General features: G+C 48.1%; 1 protein-coding gene across 1 annotated transcript in view; it reads right to left on the bottom strand.

The window, feature by feature from the left end:
* Positions 1-17,569, bottom strand: part of LOC142251620 (U3 small nucleolar ribonucleoprotein IMP4-like) — a 135,427-nt gene that overhangs the window by 92,109 nt on the left and 25,749 nt on the right. The gene's annotated exons all lie outside the window — the stretch shown is intronic.

The following is a 17,569-nucleotide window of genomic DNA, read 5'->3' as shown; positions in this document are numbered from 1 at the left end:
TGCCCTAGTGCTGACTGTCCTTTGTATACTGCTCCGGTACTGCCGGGTCACCACCCGTCCGCGGTCCTTCCAGCAACCTCCGAGCAGTCCCACTCCAGACAATCACCGCCGTCTGCTGACCTTGCTGTCTCGGTCCGGGGCACTCACCCGGACCAGCTTCAGGCTTTACTCAACTTTCACTTCAGCTCTCCCTGGCTGAACTACTCTGAGCTCTACACTCAAGCTTTCCCCTGAGCTCACTTAACCTCCTTCTACTTTCACTTCCTTCACTTCACTCTAGCCCTCAGCTCGGCTTCAACTGCCTGGTTCTCCCGCCTCCAGGGCTGTGAACTCCTCGGTGGACGGAGCCAACCGCCTGGCCCACCCCCTTGTGTGGACATCAGCCCCTGGAGGAAGGCAACAAGTGTGGTGGTGTTGTGACCTGTGACCCCTGGCTTGCCCAGGGCGTCACACTAGTGCATGCCCTCATAATCTCCCGCCTCGACTACTGTAACATCCTCCTCTGTGTCCTCCCTGCCAACACGCTCGCCCCTCTCCAGTCCATCCTTAACTCTGCTGCCCGACTGATCCACCTCTCTCCTCAATACCACCCCGCTTCTCCCCTCTGCATGTCCCTCCACTGGCTTCCAATCTTCCACCGTATCCAATTCAAACTACTAACACTGACCTACAAAGCTGTGCATAATCTTTCCCCTCCGTACATCTCCGAACTACTCTCCCACTACACTCCAACACGTCACCTCTGGTCCTCCCAAGATCTCCTTCTCTCCTCCTCTCTCATTCGCTCCTCACGCAACCGACTCCAAGACTTCTCCCGAGCATCCCCAGTCTCCTGGAACTCGCTGCCTCAACACGTCAGACTATCCCCTACCCTTGCAAACTTCAAACGAAACCTGAAAACCCACCTGTTCAGAAATGCCTACAATCTACAATGAACTCGTTGCCGCCCGACCACCGTGCGGAGCTGCCGCCCGACCACCGTGCGGAGCTGCCGCCCGACCACCGTGCGGAGCTGCCGCCTGACCTACACCCTACCTATTGTCTCCTCCCCATAATCCTATAGAATGTAAGGGTAGGGCCCTCTTCCCTCTGTACTAGTCTGTCTACTGTAACTTGTATATGTATTTTGTATGTAACCCCCTTCTCATGTACAGCACCATGGAATTAATGGTGCTCTATAAATAAATAATAATAATAATAATAACTCTGAACACATTTCGCGCATAAATGAAATGACCACAATTTTCTCCAAAACTATAACAGATGCAAACTTGTCCTGTGTGGTGGAGATGAGATTTGATAAAATAAGTGGAAATCCAGTAAAAGTTTCATCAAGGGCAATCAATGTCATGCTGCCATCTGGAGGGGCAAGTTCATCATCCCCCCAATACCGTTGATACAGTGTATATGGCATCGTGGTTACCTGAGATCCAGTGTCTAGGAGCGCCATCAGCGGGACGCCGTCCACGGCCAGAGGGATGATGGGGCGGGCCCCGATGAACCGGTCGCGCCAGTCGGGGGGGCCACTGGGTTCTACTCCTGAGGATTGGCCCTTGGCCCCAGGGGTTGCTCGTTTAACGGACACCGTCGGGAGCAGTGGCCGGGCTTGCTGCACTTGTAACGAATCGGAGGTCCATACCGTGGATCATTAGCCCTTCTCCGCTGCATCCAGGGGACATCTTCTGGTCGGTCGGCGAGCTGTACCCCCCCAGGGGCCTGGGCCTGGGCCTCGTTGGAGGCTGAAGTGCGGCGAGGATTTTGGCGAGGTCTCCATCCATGCGACGGACTTGGGCAGCCAGTTCCTCTATTATTCTGCCAGAATTTGCAGACGCTGCGGGAGCTGGGGGAGAAGGGGCTACCACGATGGGAGCCGTCTCAGCCGGCCACGGGGCCGCTCCAGGGACACCGGACGTCAAGGGCTGCAGAGCGTTAATGGCACGTTCTTTCAACACGGCAAAGTCCACATCAGGGTGCTCTAAGGCCCACAGCCGAAGCTGTTTGCGGTCCTCCGGGGATCTCATCTCCTGCACGAACTGCTTTACCAGCATTTTGTTACTGTCAGCATCATTGATGGTATCCACCCGCTTCAGCGTACGGAGAGAAGTTTGCAGACGCAGGGCATAGTCTCTAATACTGTCGGTAGGCCGCTGTCGGCATTGGTAAAACTGCATTCGCAGCTCAGCTCCGGTGCGAGTCTCGAAGGCAATCTGTAGCTTTTCGAAGATAGCGGCCACGAAGGACCGGTCTCCCTCGGCCCAGGTCTCCGTTTCCTGCTCAGCCGCGCCGGTTAGCTGCCCCAGCACTACCGCTGCACGCTGCTTATCAGTCGGTTGGTACAGTTCTAGGAGCGGGCTAAGCTTCTTCCGGAAGACCTGCAAAGTGTCAGGTTTCCCGTCGTACTGCAGCAGCCAGGTAGATCCGGGCACATAGGGCAAGGAGAACGGCATCACCTGAGCAAGGGCGGGAGCCGCGGCCCCTGCCGCTTCTGCGGCCGGAGTACGGCTGGGCCCATTCCCATCCGCAGGCACTCCTACGGCTACGTCCACCACTCCTCCACCACTCCTCCAGCGGCTCCGTCGGCCGCAGACATCTTGTTTCCGTTCCCCCCTTGGTTTCTTTCCGGCACCTCCTCTTCAGGGGCGGAGCTTCGGCTTTCGCGCCTCCACTGCTCGGGAAGACGCTCGAGCGGGGAACTTTTCGCGCCCAAGATGGCGGTTTCTGAAAATTTTCGGCCGGACACCTCCGGCGGGACACAAGGTGCACCTCTATCAGACGGCAGAGCGGAAAGATCATGTTCGTGATGCCAAGTTGTCGCGGGCGGGGAGGGCGCCGCCGCTTGCGCTCTCGCTCGGGTCCGGCGCTGCTTGCTGCTCGGTGGCTCGAGCGGTGGGCCGGCTCCGGGGACTCGAGCGGCGCTCCTCGCCCGTGAGTGAAAGGGGGGCGGTTTGAGTTGGGGATGTGATCCGTGACGCCACCCACGGTGTGTGGTGAGGTTGGGAACACCACCACCGCTCTGTACGGGGATCCCGGGAGCGATGACAGGGAGCAGCCGAGATGTTTCTCTCCCCTCCATGGGTAGGGGGATTTGGTGGTCCCGGGGCCCGGTGATGGTGACTGGAAGGTGGATGGCAGGGTTTGGTGAGGTGCAGGGTCGCGGGGGGGGCAGAGCAGTGCCTGACGGCACGGTGGTACTCACTCAGCCAGTAACGTACACGGAGTCTCTGGTAAAACAAACGGCTGGATGGATGGGTCCCACAGGCGGCTGTGGTGGTCACTCCCGGTAGGTTGGCGGTGACTGTCAACTCCCTGCACCTGTGTTGTGTTTTCGGCCCCGATTGCTTCCCACCGGTAGCCCGCTCCCCAGCGGTGTGTTTGCCAGAGGAGCCTCTTTTTGCCCGCAGGCTCTGGCCCTGGGAACTCTAGCTGTGGCGGTAGCTGTATTTCCCTTCATGGTTGAGCGGTTGCCTTCAGTCGGGTCTTTGCTGCTGGGAAACCCCGGAGGTTCCCGTCGCTGACTGATTTGATTGATTTAACGGCGACTCCAAGCTTGGTCGGGGTCCGTAGGCCCTGCCGAATGGTGCTGGCTTCTCTTCGCTCCCCGGTTCGGTATCGGCGGGCCACCGCCCGACCCCGGTCCTTACGGTTGTGCGTCAATCGGCCTCGCCTGCAGACGGTCACCACCGTCTGCCAACCTTGCTGTATGTGCCCGGGCCACGTACCCGGACACTGTCAGTCTGCTCCTTTACCACTTTACTCCTCTCACTTTCCCTGACGGAACTCAACTCCCTTCCTTTCCCGCCTCCAGGACTGTGAACTCCTCAGTGGGTGGGGCCAACCGCCTGGCTCCACCCCACCTGGTGTGGAAATCAGCCCCTGGAGGGAGGCAACAAGGATTTTGTGTCTGACTCTGGTGTTCCTAACCGGGGTGTGGGGCGTGTTGTTGCAGTACCTGTGACGTCCTGGCTTGTCCAGGGCGACACACACATATACACGTTTTGTAAATAAGAGGATAAACATGGATTTCTTCAAAAACAATGGATTATCGCATAGGGAATTACTTATAACTGATATACTGGGCAATCAAACAGATAATACAGAAATCAATGTAGAAGTTAATATTAGACTAAACGAGATAGAAAAGAAAAATATGGATCTTTATTCATTCTCAGAGAAAGAAATAAATAATATAAAGAAATATATTTGATAATGAAAGTCACACTGAATAAATATGAAGAATAAATAATCAAGAAAAAAGCCATAAAATACATAAAGGATAGACTTGAAAATAAAAAAAGATAATGACACCATGGAAATTGAAACTAACCCCATCAATATAGAAGCTGTAAATATAGAAACCACGAACACCAATATGGATCATAATAAAGCGAAAAAAGATCAAAACAAAGCTAGATCTAATAAAAATAATAAAAATACAAATAAATGTATAAAAGATAAATGTAAAGAATCAATAAACTATTTGACATCTGAGAAACAAAAAGTTTATTATGCACAACATAGATCAAAATTAAAAAACAATAAAACAAATAGTAATGAACCAGTGACCTATACTAATAATAAAAAATCCTTTTCATATGATCTAAATAAATCACCCATTATGTTTGGTTCTTCTAATCTCGATGGGATCATCCAAGGGAATAACACAGAGGAACTCTGTAATAATAACAATAAAGAAACACCGACACCCAATATGGAAATGAACAATATAGAAACCATTAAAGCCTCTAATTTTATAATGAATACACCAACGCAAATTAATGAAACACAAAATGAACGTATAACAATAGAAAATATTACACAATACCCCAATCTATCAATATTAACAGTACATGAAGAAACAATCACACAGGATCCTATACCATCTAATTTAATTATACCATCTATTCTAAGGCTGGGTTCACACATAGCGACAACGACGTCGCTGTTACGTCACCATTTTCTGTGACGTAACAGCGACCTTGTATGACGCTGTTATGATCGCTGCTTAGTTGTCAAACACAGCGACGCAGCAGCGATCATAACGTCGCTACATGTGCAGAGAGCAGGGAGCCGCGCACACTGCTTAGCGCTGGCTCCCTGCTCTCCTAGCTACAGTACACATCGGGTTAATTAACCCGATGTGTACTGCAGCTACATGTGCAGAGAGCAGGGAGCCGCGCACACCGCTTAGCGCTGGCTCCCTGCTCTCCTAGCTACAGTACACATCGGGTTAATTAACCCGATGTGTACTGCAGCTACATGTGCAGAGAGCAGGGAGCCGCGCACACCGCTTAGCGCTGGCTCCTTGCTCTCCTAGCTACAGTACACATCGGGTTAATTAACCCGATGTGTACTGCAGCTACATGTGCAGAGAGCAGGGAGCCGCGCACACCGCTTAGCGCTGGCTCCCTGCTCTCCTAGCTACAGTACACATCGGGTTAATTAACCCGATGTGTACTGCAGCTACATGTGCAGAGAGCAGGAGCTGGCGCTGGTAGCGTGAGAGCGGCGGAGGCTGGCAACGAAGGTAAATATCGGGTAACCACCTTGGTTACCCGATGTTTACCCTGGTTACAGCTTACCGCAGCTGCCAGACGCCAGCTCCTGTTCCCTGCTCGCTTCATTTCGTCGCTCTCTCGCTGTCACACACAGCGATCTGTGCGTCACAGCGGGAGAGCAGCAATAAAATAAACGAACCAGGGCTGTGTGTAACGAGCAGCGATCTCACAGCAGGGGCCAGATCGCTGCTCAGTGTCACACACAGCGAGATCGCTAATGACGTCACTGCTGCGTCACAAAAACCGTGACTCAGCAGCGATCTCGTGTGTGTGAAGCACCCCTAATAGAAACAAGTACACAGGATCCTATACAATCGAATTTAATTGTATCATCTACTTCAACAGAAATATACAATGATAACCAAATGGAAAAAATCCCTATTAGATATAATAATTCAGGCAACATGAAAATTACTCATTATTTTCAAGTGGCTTCGGGACGCCACCCCAAGAGAAAAAGAGGAGGAGAGGATGTAGAGGAGGAGTCAGATACAACCGAGAAAGAAAAGACTTTACAAATTTATGATCCTTCACAATAATATTTTTTATAATCATTTTTATAATAATTTTTATAATGCTTCAATATAATAAGGAATCTACTGGAAAAAAGAGAAACTATCCCCTCACCTCCCAAAATACGAAGAATATATCCAAGTATAATAATAGGTAATAAAGCAGATACATGGAACATACCGGATACTAAACAGATTATGAGTATAATATAGATACAGTTAGGTCCAGAAATCTTTGGCCAGTGACACAATCTTCGCGAGTTGGGCTCTGCATGCCACCACATTGGATTTGAAATGAAACCTCTACAACAGAATTCAAGTGCAGATTGTAACGTTTAATTTGAAGGTTTGAACAAAACTATCTGATAGAAATTGTAGGAATTGTCACATTTCTTTACAAACACTCCACATTTTAGGAGGTCAAAAGTAATTGGACAAATAAACCAAACCCAAACAAAATATTTTTATGTTCAATATTTTGTTGCGAATCCTTTGGAGGCAATCACTGCCTTAAGTCTGGAACCCATGGACATCAAAAGCTGGGTTTCCTCCTTCTTAATGCTTTGCCAGGCCTTTACAGCCGCAGCCTTCAGGTCTTGCTTGTTTGTGGGTCTTTCCGTCTTAAGTCTGGATTTGAGCAAGTGAAATGCATGCTCAATTGGGTTAAGATCTGGTGATTGACTCGGCCATTGCAGAATGTTCCACTTTTTTGCACTCATGAACTCCTGGGTAGCTTTGGCTGTATGCTTGGGGTCATTGTCCATCTGTACTATGAAGCGCCGTCCGATCAACTTTGCGGCATTTGGCTGAATCTGGGCTGAAAGTATATCCCGGTACACTTCAGAATTCATCCGGCTACTCTTGTCTGCTGTTATGTCATCAATAAACACAAGTGACCCAGTGCCATTGAAAGCCATGCATGCCCATGCCATCACGTTGCCTCCACCATGTTTTACAGAGGATGTGGTGTGCCTTGGATCATGTGCCGTTCCCTTTCTTCTCCAAACTTTTTTCTTCCCATCATTCTGGTACAGGTTGATCTTTGTCTCATCTGTCCATAGAATACTTTTCCAGAACTGAGCTGGCTTCATGAGGTGTTTTTCAGCAAATTTAACTCTGGCCTGTCTATTTTTGGAATTGATGAATGGTTTGCATCTAGATGTGAACCCTTTGTATTTACTTTCATGGAGTCTTCTCTTTACTGGTGACTTAGAGACAGATACACCTACTTCACTGAGAGTGTTCTGGACTTCAGTTGATGTTGTGAACGGGTTCTTCTTCACCAAAGAAAGTATGCGGCGATCATCCACCACTGTTGTCATCCGTGGACGCCCAGGCCTTTTTGAGTTCCCAAGCTCACCAGTCAATTCCTTTTTTCTCAGAATGTACCCGACTGTTGATTTTGCTACTCCAAGCATGTCTGCTATCTCTCTGATGGATTTTTTTTCTTTTTTTTCAGCCTCAGGATGTTCTGCTGCACCTCAATTGAGAGTTCCTTAGATCGCATGTTGTCTGGTCACAGCAACAGCTTCCAAATGCAAAACCACACACCTGTAATCAACCCCAGACCTTTTAACTACTTCATTGATTACAGGTTAAAGAGGGAGACGCCTTCAGAGTTAATTGCAGCCCTTAGAGTCCCTTGTCCAATTACTTTTGGTCCCTTGAAAAAGAGGAGGCTATGCATTACAGAGCTATGATTCCTAAACCCTTTCTCCGATTTGGATGTGAAAACTCTCATATTGCAGCTGGGAGTGTGCACTTTCAGCCCATATTATATATAGAATTGTATTTCTGAACATGTTTTTGTAAACAGCTAAAATAACAAAACTTGCGTCACTGTCCAAATATTTCTGGCCCTGACTGTAAGTCATAATATACATTTTTTATGTATTTTTATGCGATTTTGTTTATGTAATTTTTTTATGTAATCTTTTAAAACTGTAGAAAAGCATTTCACATTGTAATGATTTGAGATATATATATATATATATATATATATATATATATATATATAAAAATATTTTTTATTTATTTATTTTTTTTCTTTATATATCTTAAACAAATTATTTTTTCACTATATAATGGTTTTTCTGCCCTAATGTTTTTAACTAATTTTCATTTTTTTATCCAGTATTCTACTATAAGATTTTAGCTCCCATAAGGGTTAAAGGGCTAATGATCTAATGATTTAATAAATGGCACACCCAGAAGGTCACTTGTGGCTTTTTTTTATCTATAAATGTAATGTTTGTAAGGCGCTCCTGCTATACCTGATGAAAGCAATAGTGGATTGCAGAAACGCGTAGTGTAATAACAGGAGCTCATAATAAAGAAAATTCATTCAAACTACTGGCAGCCAATCTATAGCGCTCTAATAGACCGAAGCATCTATTTTCACCTAGGGGTCTTTAGGTCTTTAGGATCCAAGGGCAGGGACCAGTTAATCTAGTTTTGGAGTTCAAGTTGAAAGGAGTGACACGGACAGACTGTCAGAGGAAAGCTGAGCCTAGAGAAGTGTAGACAGGCTAGTGGCCCTGGTCTACTGGCTAGGTGGCAAAAGTAAATGCAGTGAAAACTTCATATTCTTACATATTTGGTCACAATAAAACATGGATTATAATAATTATGTTGGACATTCGCTATACCACAGACAAGAAAAGAGCAAGAAACAGAGGCGAACACAGTCCCAATTCCTATTACAAGGTATTTATTACAAAAATTTGTACATATACAGATCTTTAAGGAACAAGAGATGGAGGCACAAGAGGTCTCTAGAAAGTCTCAGTGTGTAAAGGGGACTTAAATGTGCAGGCAGCAGGAGGCGGCTTCTGCGGGGGCTGGTAACCACGGTAAACATCGGGTAACCAAGAAGCCCTGTCCTTGGTTACCCGATATTTACCTTCGTTACCAGCCTCCGCCGCTCTCACTGTCCGTGCCGGCTCCTGCTCCTTGCACGTGTAGCAGAGTACACATCGGGTAATTAACCCCATGTGTGCTGTAACTAGGAGAGCAGGGAGCCAGCGCTAAGCAGTGTGCGCTGCTCCCTGCTCTCTGCACGTGTAGCTACAGCACACATCGGGTAATTAACCCCATGTGTACTGTAGCTAGGAGAGCAGGGAGCCAGCGCTAAGCAGTGTGCGCTGCTCCCTGCTCTCTGCACGTGTAGCTGCGTGCGCTGGTAACCAAGGTAAATATCGGGTTGGTTACCCGATATTTACCTTAGTTACCAAGCGCAGCATCGCTTCAGTGCGTCGCTGGGGGCTGGTCACTGGTTGCTGGTGGGATCGCTGGAGCGTCTGACTGTGTGACCTCTCACCAGCAACCTCCTAGCAACTTACCAGCGATCCCTATCAGGTTGTATCGTTGTTGGGATCGCTGGTAAGTTGTTTAGTGTAAAGGGGCCTTAAGACAGGACAGGACAATTACCTGATAAGCTGGGTGGCAGGAGGAACACAGGAATCAGCCCGCAAGTGTAAATACAAACCCATGCCGTTAGATCATACAATCAGGCACAATGTTCCCAGTGCAGCACAGGGTGGCTGTCAGAGTTAATAAGATTACCCCATTATCAAAGATAGTCTAAAGGTGGTGTCACACACAGCGACAACGACAACGACGTCGCTGCCGTTGTGTGTGACATCCAGCAACGAGCTGGCCCCTGCTGTGAGTTCGCCGCTCGTTGCTGAATGTCCAGCTTCATTTTTTGGTCGTCGCTCTCCCACTGTGACGCACAGATCGCTGTGTGTGACAGCGAGAGAGCGACGAAATGAAGCGAGCAGGGAGCAGGAGCCGGCATCTGGCAGCTGCGGTAAGCTGTAACCAAGGTAAACATCGGGTAACCAAGGTGGTTACCCGATATTTACCTTCGTTACCAGCCTCCGCCGCTCTCACGGTGCCAGTGCCGGCTCCTGCTCCCTGCACATGTAGCTGCAGTACACATCGTGTAATTAACCCGATGTGTACTGTAGCTAGGAGAGCAGGGAGCCAGCGCTCAGTGTGCGCGGCTCCCTGCTCTCTGCACATGTTGCAGCACTGTCGTTATGATCGCTGCTTCGGCTGCTGTTTGACAGCTAAGCAGCGATCATAACAGCGACTTACAAGGTCGCTGCTACGTCACAGAAAATGGTGACGTAACAGCGACGTCGTTGTCGCTGTCGTTTAGTGTGACCCCAACTTAAAGGCCCAGTCACACTAAACAACTTACCAGTGATCCCAACAACCATCCAACCTGATAGGGATCGCTGGTAAGTTGCTAGGAGGTCGCTGGTGAGATGTCACACTAGCGACACTCCAGCGATCCCACCAGCAACCTGACCTGGCAGGGATCGCTGGAGCGTTGCTACAGGAGTTGCTGGTGAGCTCACCAGCAACCAGTGACCAGCCCCCAGCCAGCAGCGCCGCGTGGAAGATGCTGCGCTTGGTAACTAAGATAAATATCGGGTAACAAACCCGATATTTACCTTGGTTACCAGCGCACACCGCTTAGTGCTGGCTCCCTGCACACCTAGCCACAGTACACATCGGGTTAATTACCCGATGTGTACTCTGCTACATGTGCAGGCAGCAGGAGCCGGCTTCTGCGGAGGCTGGTAACCACGGTAAACATTGGGTAACCAAGAAGCCCTTACCTTGGTTACCCGATATTTACCTTCGTTACCAGCGTCCGCCGCTCTCACACTGCCAGTGTCGGCTCTCTGCTCCCTGCACACAGACAGACTACACATCGGGTAATTAACCCGATGTGTACTGTGGCTACGTGTGCAGAGAGCAGGGAGCCGGCACTGGCAGCGTGAGAGCGGGGACACTGGTAAGTTAACGAAGGTAAATATCGGGTAACCATGGTAAGGGCTTCTTGATTACCCGATGTTTACCGTGGTTACCAGCCTCCGCAGAAGCCGGCTCCTGCTGCCTGCACATTTAGTTGTTGCTCTGTCGCTGTCAAACATAGCGATGTGTGCTTCACAGCGGGAGAGCAACAACTAAAAAATGGCCCAGGACATTCAGCAACAACCAACGACCTCACAGCAGGGGCCAGGGTGTTGCTGGATGTCACACTAGCAACATCGCTGCTACGTCACAAAAGTTGTTCGTTAGCAGCGATGTTGCTAGCGATGTTGCTTAGTGTGACGTGGCCTTAATGCATTCATATAATGAACGCTATTTACAAAGAACGCCAACATAAGGCATCTGACAACCAGCCAGTTAGCTGATTAAGACAGGACAGGACAATTACCTGATAAGCTGGGTGGCAGGATAAGCGCAGGAACCAGCCCTAGGTGGCAAGCAGTGGGCCATGTCCAAAAGAGATGGGAATACGGTTGCGGTAGATCCAGAGTGGACAGGGGCAGGGTTGGAGCCCGCCGGTACCGACCACGGAGATCCGGTCCGGAAACCGTGCACAGGCGGGGTACCTGGACCCTAGTTAGAAGAAGGTTGCAAGCCCCTTCTCTAATTCACCAGGCCGGAAGCAAGGTTGCAGGCCTTATTCCAGAAGTGTTAGCCCAGATAGAGTGAAACGGCAGCCCACCGCGGGGGATAGGGTGTCTGGAATCATCCACTGAAATCCCAAGGGTCAGTTTTTGCGGGCACATCTCCCAACCAGAAAATACCGGGAGTGGTCTTCCCCGTTCCAGATGGAGTTGTTCCAAAGTGAGGAAAATAACAAAATGCCGGAGGAAGGGACATTGGTACACCGACCGGGTGTGGGACCCGAGTACACCCGAACGCGGCAGATGGCCACTGACACCTTGGTTTATCAATAGAGTCGTGTGCATTTATTCCACAGTGAGTACACCAATACTCCTCGATCCGGCCTGGCGCGCCATCTCCGGCCCGCATCGCTCCCTGTATCCCGGACACTGAGCCCCGGGGCATCCATCCCTACCCACGGAGGGGTTAATATACAACTGCTATCCCATCGCCCCCAGGTGCTCCCGAACAGCAGCAGTGGTGCCACATCTCACCACACACCGTGGGTGGCGTCACGAAGTACTTACAGCAATCCTCGTACATATACGTCCCTTTTTTATTTGAGTGTCCGCGCGACCCCCGGGTCCGGAGAATCCCTCGAGCCACTGCGGGTCCGGATCCGAGCAGCCCGACTGCTGACGTGGGGGCGGCACATGTGCGCAATCTGATGTATGAGTGAGTGCATGCGCGATCTGATGTGTGTGTGAGTGGTGGCCGGAAGCAGAGGAGGATTGCTGTGGAGTATACTTTCTTGGAGCGCCCGCTGAAGATCGCAGGAGTACATGGGAGCGAAGCAGACACCTGGGGTCTGGTGAGTATGATTCTTCTGGGAAAGGGGGGGTGTCTATTTATTTTTTTGGGGGGGGTTAAATTAAACTTACCCCCAACCTGTGTTTCTCCGAGAATAAGCCCCACCCTGAAAATAAGCCCTAGCACATTTTACGGGGCCAAAAATAATATAAGACTGTCTTATTTTTGGGGAAACACAATATATCTTCTTATAAACATCATTTGTTTATAGAACTCACCCTCATTAGGGTTGGTTTATGATGGTTCTGGATATTCCTAGCTGCAGTTAGCTCTGCTTATACCAGTTGGGGGGGGGTTATGTGTCTTGTCATATAGGACTACACATGGTGAACTCTGTTGCCTGGTTAACCCAGTTAATAATAAATGCATAATGTTACAATGGAATTTTGATTTTCAAGGACATTTGTATTACCTTTAAAAATTACAATGGGTTTATTTGATATAATTTCTATTCTCCAACTATGTTGTTCTTGAATAGACAGGATTTGATCTCCGCATTTTGTACCTACTATTTTAACCAGAGTTTTTATTTCCTTTTGCGATTGATAGGCTCCTATATATAGATTACAACCCAATGCTGCACTATTTGCTCCACTCAGTGACAGGGCCCCTGAATTCGGCTGGTGGGATTCTAATTGGTCACCTATGTGTGACTCCTGGTGTACCATCAGGCCCTAACTTGGACCCTCTTGTCTATTATTATGCCCACTTGATTGGTCTCCTAACCCATGACACGAGTGTGGGCAATGCATCGGGTCATTTGACATTTGATGTAGGCACCTCATTGAATCTGATCACGTGGCTGGCGACATGTGTGCATCATGTGATGGGTCACGTTGGACATGATGCAGGTGTGTCATGTGACCTTATCACATGGGGCATGACATGGCCCATGCTATTGCAGTACCTGTGTAACATCCGGGTGGTGGAACCTCTGGACCGTACACCGGTTTCTCTTGAGGAGGCAGCCAGGCAGGTCACCCCGCCAGAGGGTCTGGGTGCACGGCAGCCGAAGCACTAATGGTAGCCGGACAGTCTGTAGGGGAGCAGGAAAGGTGGACGGAGTTCTGGACGGTGGTCCGGGTGACGAGGCTCAGAGTCCGAGGCCAGGTGGTAAGGTCAGGCGGGATCCGGAACTTGCTGAGCGATGGAACGGGTCACCAAACGGAGCCAGGGACTGGAGACTGGCGGAGCTGCAGAGATGGTGGAACATCCGCCGAAGTCACCGTCAGGGTACGGGAATGAGCGTGGTTCGGAGCGGCTGGCGTGGCAGGACAGGCTCTACGAGACAGGACAGGGTTAATGCAGGCAAAAGCACAAGGCAAAGCAATAGGGGACCTGAACACTAGCTTACTAAACACGTAGAACAGGCCCCGCCCACCAGGAAAGAGAAACCTTATATACCCTGTACCTGTCTATGCAATATCCTGTTTCTGGGTGCTGGCCCTTTAAGAAAGGGTCAATGACCGCGCGCGCGCCCTAATGCGCATGCGCGAGGCCCGTGTGCCAGAAGCCAGTCCAGGAAGCGGTGAGGAGGAAGCAGGAGCGCCCGGCTGGGAGTCCCACGTCGCAGAGGAGCGCCGGGAGCGGGGAGCTGGACGCATGGAGGCCGCAGGCGGGGACGAGGAGGCCGGGACCGGAGTGGTGAGCAGGGGACGCCGCCGGGGAGCGGGCCACGGGGACCGGAGAACGGGGCCAGGGGACTGGGAAGCGTGACAACCTGGAAGTAGGAACAACTGGGCTCTGCAGCTGTTGACTGACACATGTAAATAATGACGCAATTCGCAGCAGCACTTTGAATTCTCAAATTGAATCTGTGACGTTTCGCTTGGGAATCAACCTAATACCACACTGAGCTATTAGGGAGTGTGAGAACAAGTTGTAATTTGTAGTATACAGGAAGAAAAATATTTTTCAAACACCAGGAACAAAACAGTAACAATACAGTGCCATGACAAGACTCTACATACCTAATCATATGCTAAATTGTTGCAAGTCAAATTTATGTATGAGATAGCCAAGATGATTGTCTATAAAATGAAGGTAACCTCACATTCGAACCTGTAATGGATGGTGAGACATGGAGCCTGAAAGTCAAAAGTTCAAAACATTGTTCCCCTTTAGCTCATCGGTATATATCTTATGCAGTGCATGGACATTCACTTATACATATTGTACGCATAGTATTGTAGAATTCTGATGCTTAGTATAATACATAAAATATGTATTAGTCTTTGTGAAAGATGCTGACTGTTAAAAGGAAGGTGTCACGCTTTTTTATTTTTATATTAATAATAGTGATTATGAAATCAAGTATTTTTAATACAAAATTAAACTCACTGCTTATTTAGTTTTTATTTAATTCTACTGTTACTGAAGCACTGGGGGCGGCCATCTTGGATTTGCTGTGTGGAACGACAGTTACCTCAAATACGGCAAAGAAGACAGTTGTCGTTCTCCATCCCTATTCTGTAACACTGAAAGCACCGTGCTGTCAGCTGCACATGCCCCCTGGACTGTCCAGATCACAGCAGAGGGAGGATATCTCCGCCATCTTTGTGGAGCTCACAGCGTATGCTGTGTGCTGCACTTTCCCCCTGTCACCTGTTCGGGATGTGTGAGTACAGGCGCTGGTCCACTGCCGCTACCTTCCCCCCACCGCTGTTGCTACACTCTCATCCTCCTCCACCACTCTCCCTGCTGCCACCCCTCCCCCACCACCACTCTCCATGTTGCCGCAACACTCCCCTCCTGCCGCTCTCCCCGCCACCCCTACCCACCCACCGCCGCCGCCACGCTCTCCTCCCCGCCGCTCCCCCTGCTCTTGTGTGCTCACCTCAAGCCTCCGCTCCTAGCAGCTCAGTGGAGTACATTATACTGAGGAGGTGGCAATGGTCCTGTATTCTGTCTTTTCTTGTTATATTTAAGTATACTGAGGAGTGCAGTATACTGGGGAGCGCGAAATACAGGGGAGCGCAGTATACTGAGGAAAGCGGTATACAGCGGGGTGCGGCATACAGCGGGGCATGGTATACAGCGGGGCGCGGAATACAGCGGGGTGCAGAATACAGCATAGTGCAGTATTAAGCGGGGGGCGCAGTATAGAGCGGAGCGCTATATACATTGGAGCGTAATATACAGTGGCGCACTATGCCAGCGGTGTTCAGTGATACTTTAGACATTAGGAGCAAGAAAAAGGGAATGCACAGCCAACCGATATAAGAAAATGAGGGTGCACAGTCTGCTGTAAACAATTGGTACTAGAGAGGAAAAGAAGCAGGCATTGGCACTCAGCTCAATATAGAATGCATGACAATCAATATATAAATAACCAGAAATCTTTTCTTGAAAGCATACCCCAATAAAAACATTTAAAAGAACATCAGACAAAAGAATAACAATGATTAACTGTGGTGCTATACAATGATAAAAAGTATTAACCAGCAAAGAACAAAATAGCCATAGGACATATCGATGAGTCCATTCAGAAGATACAAAAACATATACACACAATGGCACAGCTGGAAAATAGCACAAATGAAATAACCCACCATACATCCTCTCCTGGTGAAGCTCACTTGATGAGCGACACACGTTGGGTATGGGGGGGGGGGGGTTCACCAGACTTCTTACTGCTATCTTGCTCACTTAGGCTCCAACAGTGATGTAGTTCTGTATGGTGGGTTATTTCATTTGTGCTATTTTCCAGCTGTGCCATTGTGTGTATATGTTTTTGTATCTTCTGAATGGACTCATCGATATGTCCTATGGCTATTTTGTTCTTTGCTGGTTAATACTTTTTATCATTGTATAGCACCACAGTTAATCATTGTTATTCTTTTGTCTGATGTTCTTTTAAATGTTTTTATTGGGGTATGCTTTCAAGAAAAGATTTCTGGTTATTTATATATTGATTGTCATGCATTCTATATTGAGCTGAGTGCCAATGCCTGCTTCTTTTCCTCTCTAGTACCAATACTTTAGACATTAGGATCACTTTGCGGTCACCAACAAAATGGCTCCGCACTATGATCCTAATCTTCATCTTCCCTTATCCTTTTGGAAACACCCAGATTGGGAGGGGGAGCTGTGACATCACACACAGGAGAGCAAATTCCACCCACTGTTACTGCAGCTGTAATGTGAGCTAGTTCTACAGTACTTCTACAGTAAGAATTCAGCAGCTGCTCCCCCAAGTGTTTAAGGCTGTGTCCGCACTTTGCGTTTTTTTACCTGCGTTTCAGCAGCGTTTTGAACTGCAGCGTTTTCATGCCAAAATGCATGCGTTTTGATTTTCCTGCAAAGTCTATGGGAAAAGTGGATTTCTTGTGCGCACTTTGCAGTTCAAAACACTGCGTTTAATTTGCATAAATTTGGGCAAAAACTCTGCGTTCAAAAAGCAGCATGTCAATTGTTTTTGCCATTTTGGCTGCGTTTTGCTAACATTGAAGTCAATGAGAAGTTGTAAAAAGCAAGCTACATCAAAATTCCAGCGTTTTACATGCTTTTTACCTGCAGAAAGCATGCGTTTTGGACTACATAAACGCATGCTTTTCTGACATCAAAATAATGAAATGATATGTCCCTTTACGCACACACATAGTCCGACAATTAAATTAATGAAAAATATTAATTTATTGCTATTGTAGCGATAAATAGTATAAAAGCGCTATAATTATATGAAATATAACTATTTGTTATAATTTCAATAATTATATGTGTTCCTTTTTTTTCCCTTTTTTCATTGTGTTTGACTGTTTAAACTTTATTTAGCAGTGTCTTTATGTTCAAAACGCATCTGTCTAAACGCAATGGAAAAGCATATAAAAAGCGCTAAAAACGCGGCTAAAACGCATGCGTATTTACCGTGATCCTATGCTCAAAAGCAACTTTGGCAAAAGCAATTTCTGCCAGAGGATGCGTTTAGAACTGCAACTAGGACAACGCAAAGTGCGGACACAGCCTAAGAGTGGAAAATATCAAACTTTTAAAAACATTTTTTACATTTTGCTCCATTAAAAACAAATAATATTTAAACAAAATATTGAAACATTAATACTTTACATTTTATCAGTTATTTTTTTTCTTTTTACGACACATTCCTTTTCAGTTGGATCAATGCAACAGAATTTCACGCCGTGTTTTCGAAACTTCTATGCAAAAATGTGGGAGGCATTTGTCACTCTCTGCTTTGTTACTCCCAAATTACCGTATATTTCA

The sequence above is a fragment of the Anomaloglossus baeobatrachus genome, chromosome 9 (genome assembly GCF_048569485.1).
Source record: "Anomaloglossus baeobatrachus isolate aAnoBae1 chromosome 9, aAnoBae1.hap1, whole genome shotgun sequence".
Taxonomy (NCBI): Eukaryota; Metazoa; Chordata; class Amphibia; order Anura; family Aromobatidae; genus Anomaloglossus; species Anomaloglossus baeobatrachus.
The sequence above is the reverse complement of the archived record's forward strand: the minus strand, read 5'-3'. Positions and strand labels throughout refer to the sequence as shown.